Source organism: Nicotiana tabacum, chromosome 5, assembly GCF_000715075.1.
Source record: "Nicotiana tabacum cultivar K326 chromosome 5, ASM71507v2, whole genome shotgun sequence".
NCBI classification, from domain to species: Eukaryota; Viridiplantae; Streptophyta; class Magnoliopsida; order Solanales; family Solanaceae; genus Nicotiana; species Nicotiana tabacum.
This window is the reverse complement of record NC_134084.1, coordinates 89,936,267-89,942,997: the sequence shown is the minus strand read 5'-3', so window position 1 is coordinate 89,942,997 and position 6,731 is coordinate 89,936,267. Positions and strand designations below refer to the sequence as shown.

Here is a 6,731-nt window from a genome sequence, read left to right as displayed (position 1 = left end):
ATCCAAAAATACCAATTTTTAAAGTTTTCTACCAAAATCCCAAATTTTCACTAATTTTCCATGAACTTCCATGTTAAAATCTATATATAATCCAAGTATTTAACTTGAAATAGGTGGGAATCACTTACCTTGACATAGATAATGATTATGGAGCTCCAAAATCTCTCCTAGGTCATCTCACATGGAGGAAATGAGATAAAATGAGTCAAACCCATTTTTGCAAACTTATACACTACCCAGGTGACCCTTCTTTGCGTTCGCGGGCCTCCAATCTTGTTACACCCCATATTTTCGTACGTGGAAGTACGCCACAAGTGAATTGATATAAGATCGGAAATGAGATGTTACGTGTTACATCTCGCGTTTTTGTACGTTAAAAGTTTCGTTTTCAGTTAAACAACGTAGACTCGAGGATGAAATTATCTTGAGGTTAACGTAGTTATGCTATTTATAACAAGCAATAAGTAAGTGACATGGAGAATAAAGGGTACACGAATTAAAGAAAATGAGTAAATTCGTGAAGGTGAGAGGGGAAGCAAGTCAAGGAAAGTGAATTTTCGTCCAAGTTTTGCATGTTGGGATAAAATACAGGCCGAGCAATAATACCCGATATTTATGGACTAGTACCATACAAGATACCACATGGCCATGATAGTAAAGTGTATAAGGTATGTTAAAAGTGAGTAGTATTCCAAATAATTTGAGACAATATTCAATTAAGTTAATTACCGGGTAACGCGATATTACCTAATTAAATTAATTGATTGATGGATAGGATCAAAAGCCCACGTGGCAGCAGATTAACACACCTACCGTATGACTCTTAGTTATAATTCATGACTAAGAGTCATTTTTAATACGTGACAATTTTACACAAGGCACCCCATTCTAGGATTTTAGATACAAGGCATATTTCATTCTCAAACCTTAATATTTTCAAATACCAAAAAAATACTACAATCAAATGTAAGAGCTATCACTTTAGCAACGTGATTCCTTAGCAAATTTCTACAAATTCCCTCAAAATCATTATAACGTGATTTCTCCAACCAAAATCCAACGACATTTCTTAACACGCTAGCAACATGAGATTCTGCGATTCTAAGGGAGTACAGTGCAACCTTTTTCAAGAATATCATACGGATTTTTCCCTACTCCAGGTATGTTAAGGCTATCCCTTCTTTATTTTGGCATGATCCATACGATGCAAACGAAACATGTAAATGCACAACTTCCATAAATGATTCTACTCATAGAAATGCTAGAGATGCTTATGTTCTTGATTCTCCATGTGTCATATTATTTTATCATCTGTTCATGGGTCTCAGAAAAATACATAAGTTGAAAATGTTTACTTCATAATATTATTCAAAGGCGTAATGGTCTTATGACACTTCAAGAAATTTTATTAACGTATTTCTCAGGCATTCCATTCATGTACATTGACTCATGACCAGATGGCGTTATATACGCATATATATGTATAATATATGTATATGGAATATGGGAAAAGGTTACGGCGTTATATAGGCACCACCACCTGATCAGCTGGTATACGTTGATGATTTTGCCCACAGTGGTCGAGATGATATGATGGGATGCCCTCAGAGGCTTGATGATGTTATTATGAACTACATGTTGTAGACATGTGATTTTATACCCTCCCCAAGATTTTTTATATTTTAGCATGTAAATATTTAATTTAGGCCAAATATAGCTATTTCAACTCATTTTGACTCTTTTACTTTATTTTATTATAAGAAAAATAAAAATTACAAAAAATATTTTAGTTTATGTGTTTTTCATAAATTTTAAAAATTATATAATACAAAAAAATAGTACCTTATTTTTATCTTTATATAATTTCGAAAATACAAAAAATAGTTTCATGTTTAGTTTAATTAAGTAGGATTGGCTTTGGCATTGTGTAGTATATCAAATCATAAAAATATAAAAAATATATATATATTGCATCTGCATTAAGGATTTTATTTTACATTTTTAGATTAATTAAGTTAGTTGTTGTTTGACAAAATAGAAAAAATCATAAACAATAGTCATGTTGCATTTTACTCTTTAATTTTTGAATTTTGGCAATTTTCTTTTAATTTGATAATTAATTAGTTGGGGTAATTATTATTTTGAGTAATTAATCTAATTTGGTAGGCTGAATCTTGGGTCAATTTGACCCATTTGATTTTTGAAGTAATTAACATGGGGTTTTAAGGGTAGTCTAGGGATTGTTTAAATTTGGGAGTCTTACCTAACTAATTAGGAAGCTTCTAGAGTGGTGGGGTTGGGAGTGCATTATTGAATAGAGTAAAGAAAAGGATATGAGTGGAGAACACACTCACAGAAGGGAACAATAAATCTGGGGGGGCTGTAAAGCAAAAAGGGGAGCAGACAAAAAAACGACCCTGCCCCCCTTTGGATCGTGGTTTTCACGAGACCATCCCCGGGGCCTCGTTTGGATGGCTGGAGCAAACAAGAAAAAAAAAAGAAAGGGAGGAAAAAGAGCTGAGGAAGCAGCTGACATAGCTGCGCAAGGAACGACGCCCCCCCCCCCCTCACGCGCATCGTCTTCCCCAAATGAACCTACCCCCCTTCTTATGCCTCTTCAGTAACAATCTACGAACTGTTTCTTCTTGAATGAGAGCCAAGAGAGCCACTGCTCATCTGCTTCTTCTTCGAGACCGGCGATCGTAGTAGGCCACTTCAAGCTCGCCGGAGAAATCTCGTCGTCGACCCCCACCCGTCCTCTTCTTCTTCAGTAGCAACCAGCATCCACCAGCTCCAGCTCCGTCGAATACCAGACGCATGACGCCACCAGTGACCCCTCATCGGAAAATGTCCAGCAACCCCATCGCCGGAAACTTGCGTACACCACTTGCATCCATCTCCCTCGACGCACACAACCACACACACACACACACTCGACCCAATCTCACTTCCCTTCGCCATCATCAATAAACCAACCTTAACTCCACCTAAGGTCGACCATCCACACCCTAGGAAACCATTGAAGTCACTGATGTTTCTTCACTCTTGAACGCCTGAAGCAACAGCCGATCTCGTCTCTTCCATCAGCCAAGAAACAACTCCAGATTAGGAGCTACTATCATGGAGTTAGTTAGGTCTGTTTTCTGATTTAGTCTGAGCTTTCCGGCGAGCATCGAGGTCGTCGTTAGTCGTTGTTCATCTCCGTTTCTGTCCGTGGTTGCCGGTCTGGGATATATTTTGTTGAGGTCGGGATCGAGGATTTGTTTATCTCTCATCGTTGGATCAACGCCAGCCTTTCTCTGTTGTTTCACAATTCATTCTGGAGGTTTTATATTAAATCAAGTATTGGAAAGGACTGCGGCTAAAGATTCTCTTAAAGGTTCAGTTTCTTATTTTAGATTTCCTTCTGTTTTGATAAATTTGCTCGTTTGATGAATACTTTTGACTGATTCATTACCCATTCGCCAATATTCCCCTCCCCTTTTGTTTTACATGTGAATTGATTTGTTTACTTATTTTATGATTTTGTTGTGTTTAGTGACGTTGAGTACCCAAATGGACCAAGCACCTAAGAAGTAATTTCTATACATAGATCATACGGATTAGTAAGAAAAAAAAAACTTTAAAATACTAAATCTCGTTCACAAATGTGGTTCATAGAAGATATGGTATCTTTTAATTGGTTTGTATGCTTTTCTATAGTAATGATTGATGTCGAGTTCATGCTCTTTGACTAGTTTGTGAATCGCGTGAATGAATGTTTATTATTAATCTGTGTGATGTTATGGAGTAATTGCACAACAGAATCGAATTAAAGTGTGGTTGCCATATTTTGAATATGTTATGGTATTTTTATAGTAAAATAAAAATTAAAAAAAAAGAAGAATGTATTTCTATTTTATTTGCTTGGATAAATAGTAGCGTATTTAGGCTGTTAATATTCATAAACATCCGTAGCTTGCTCTATGCGTGTAATAAAGTGTCATAGCTACGGGCACGGTTCCCGTGTCATAGTTGTGATACACAATTTTAAAACTCGAGTGCGCATTTATGTGACCAAATCTAAATCCCAACAATGTTATATAAAATGTGTTGCGGACTACGGGTGCATTTATGTGACGTGGTTCATGACATATTTTAAATAACGTTACAATTTTTCAAAAAAAATGGTTAAAAGCGGTTACAAAGATAAAAATATACAATAGGCTAAAACGTGTTTAAAATCGGATAATTAGGCCAATAATAACAATCGAGTGACCGTGCTAGAACCACGGAACTCGGGAATGCCTAACACCTTCTCCTGAGTTAACAGAATTCCTTACCCGGATTTCTGGTTCACAGACTGTAATATAGAGTCAACCTTTTCCTCGACTCGGGATTTGAACCGGTGACTTGGGACACCATAATCATCCCAAGTGGCGACTCTGAATGATTTTAAATAAATAAATCACATTTCGATTGTCACTTTAAGTTGGAAAAACTCCCTTATACCCTTACGGGGGTGTAATGAAAAAGGAGGTGTGACAGCTCTGGCGACTCCGCTGGGGATGAACCCAGAATCTCTGGTTCAGGGTTCAGAATTCGAGCTTAGAATAATTGTTATTATTTGACTTTATTTATTATCTGATTTTATTACATGTTTGGGCCTGATGTGCTAATTGTTGCTTTTTACCGCTTTGATATTATTTGAACTGTATATATAAACTGTTACGAAACCCCTCTCTTCTCCCTCCTGAGGAGTGCACGCTGGTCGTGACTTCTTTCTGTTAGTGTCAAATCCCAAATAGAACGAGGTTCGGATAAGTTGCAAAGCCGGATGATCTTTTGGTTACCGGTACGCAGCTCCCTCTCGGCTCGAGTTGTCCGCTCGGGTAAGCCAGGTCTAGAATAAATAAACCCAGGTTTTTAAACCTAGTATAACAATACCTCATGCCAGATCCCTAGTAGGAACGTTTGTTTGCATCATGTGCATTTTGACTTTGGAGACTCAACAGAGGGGTTGGGTCTGTCTAGGACAGGTGTACCCAAAATAACAGACCATCTTGATGCATCCTATGTGCTACATGTTGCATTTCTTCAAGGGTAAAAGGGTCATTTGGCGGACTAATGATAGTTGAGGGCAAATGAAAAAAAATAAAAAAGAAAAGAAAAAAGAGAGGGTGAAGTGTGAATAGAGTGTGGCCCAATTATGTTTTCTGTCACATTTTTTGTTAAGGGAAAAGAACTTGAAAATTCAAAAGAAAGATTTTGCACTTTTTCATCGTTTTCGAAAATCAAAATAAAAAAAAAAGGGAAAAGAAAATCCAAAAAGAAAAAAAAATGTTGCATGTTTCATCATTTTCAAGGAAAAGATAAAAAATAATAAACTATATTTTCTCTAAATTAGTTGTTTTTGTTTTGATTCTCGCCCATATCCAAATTGCCCGAACTACGCTTACCTGATTCTCGTCTTTCGGGGCATGATATGTAGGCAACCCACATAGGGTCCGGTCTTCCTAGTAAATGTTAGGTTCTTGGCTTTGCAGGGTCTTAGCCAAATTTTGCACTTCTAGCCACCTTTTGGCCAAATAAGCCATTTTGCAAAAATAACTGCAACCATGTCTTGCAAGTGTCTAGTAGGGAATGTTATTGTCTCACATAGTGTTGGTTTAAGTTTTCTTATACAGGTGTGGATTTACTAACTGGAGTTTGGGCATGACAGATACCCCAGGATCACTGCATTCAGAAGTTGCTCGAGGAGTCATTTTATATTTTTGAGTCAATTGTTCATGTTTTACTTTCTAGTCATGTATAGTAGTATTCGGTCTTTTAGGTGATGTTAGAGTTTGTAATAGTCTAGTTAAGTTTGCCTAGTCTTTTGTTATTGTATTCCTTATTTGGTATTTGGAAATGTGGTACAAGTCCAAAAAAAAAAAGAAATTTTGCGTTTTTATATTTTCGTTATAAGTTTTCTTTAGAATACTAATTCTATAAATGGAAAAAATTTCCTTTGAGGTTGTTTACCTTTAGGCAATTAATATCAAAATAACTTTTATATTTCCTTTAGTATATTAAGACCAAAAATTAAAAAAAAAGAGAATTTTCTTTAGTACCTCTTTAAAAGTTTTCTTTTAAGATAATAAATCCAAAAATCCAAAAAGATTTTCTGTTGAGGTTTTTCTTTGGGAAATTGATGAAAAACGACTTGAAAAGAAATCTTTTAATTTAAATTAGAACTTTAGGACATTCTACATATAAAAAAAAGAATACAACAATACTTTTTCTTTGGTTTATTTTCAGAGTTTCTTCCTTAGGTAATCAAAAATTCAAATCCAAAAGCAGTTTTTTTTATTTATCTTTTTCATTTCTTGTTTCGAAGTCTTTTCTTCAGAATATCAAGTGAAAATTCAAAATATTTTTCTTTGGTCTAGCCTTTAGATTTCCTTCTTAAAAAAGAAAAAAAATCAAAAAATATTTTTTTTCTCTTCTAGAGTTTTTCCTTAATAGAGTATTTGTTTCAAAGAAAAGAAAGAAAAATCTGTTAAGCTTGAGTTTAAAATAGGTTATAGAACATTAAACAAAAGAAACAGAGAACGTCAGTTTGTTTCCTTTATTCATGATCTTCCAGAACTACGCAAAGATCTGATTCATGCGGGGTCATGATACGTAGGCAACCTACATAGGGTTCGATCGAATCATTTGTTTATTATTACAAGATAAAGAGAAAAACAAGGGGGAAAAAAAGAAGGAAA

The 6,731-nt window shown here is 35.4% G+C and overlaps 1 long non-coding RNA gene across 1 annotated transcript; it reads left to right on the top strand.

Annotated features, from left to right (window-relative positions):
• Positions 1-2,020: 2,020 nt before the first annotated feature.
• LOC107829522 (uncharacterized) lies at positions 2,021-5,932 on the top strand. Its single transcript, XR_001657955.2, has 2 exons — positions 2,021-3,379; positions 5,667-5,932. It is a non-coding gene; the product is annotated as an uncharacterized LOC107829522 (long non-coding RNA).
• The last annotated feature ends 799 nt before the right edge of the window (positions 5,933-6,731 follow it).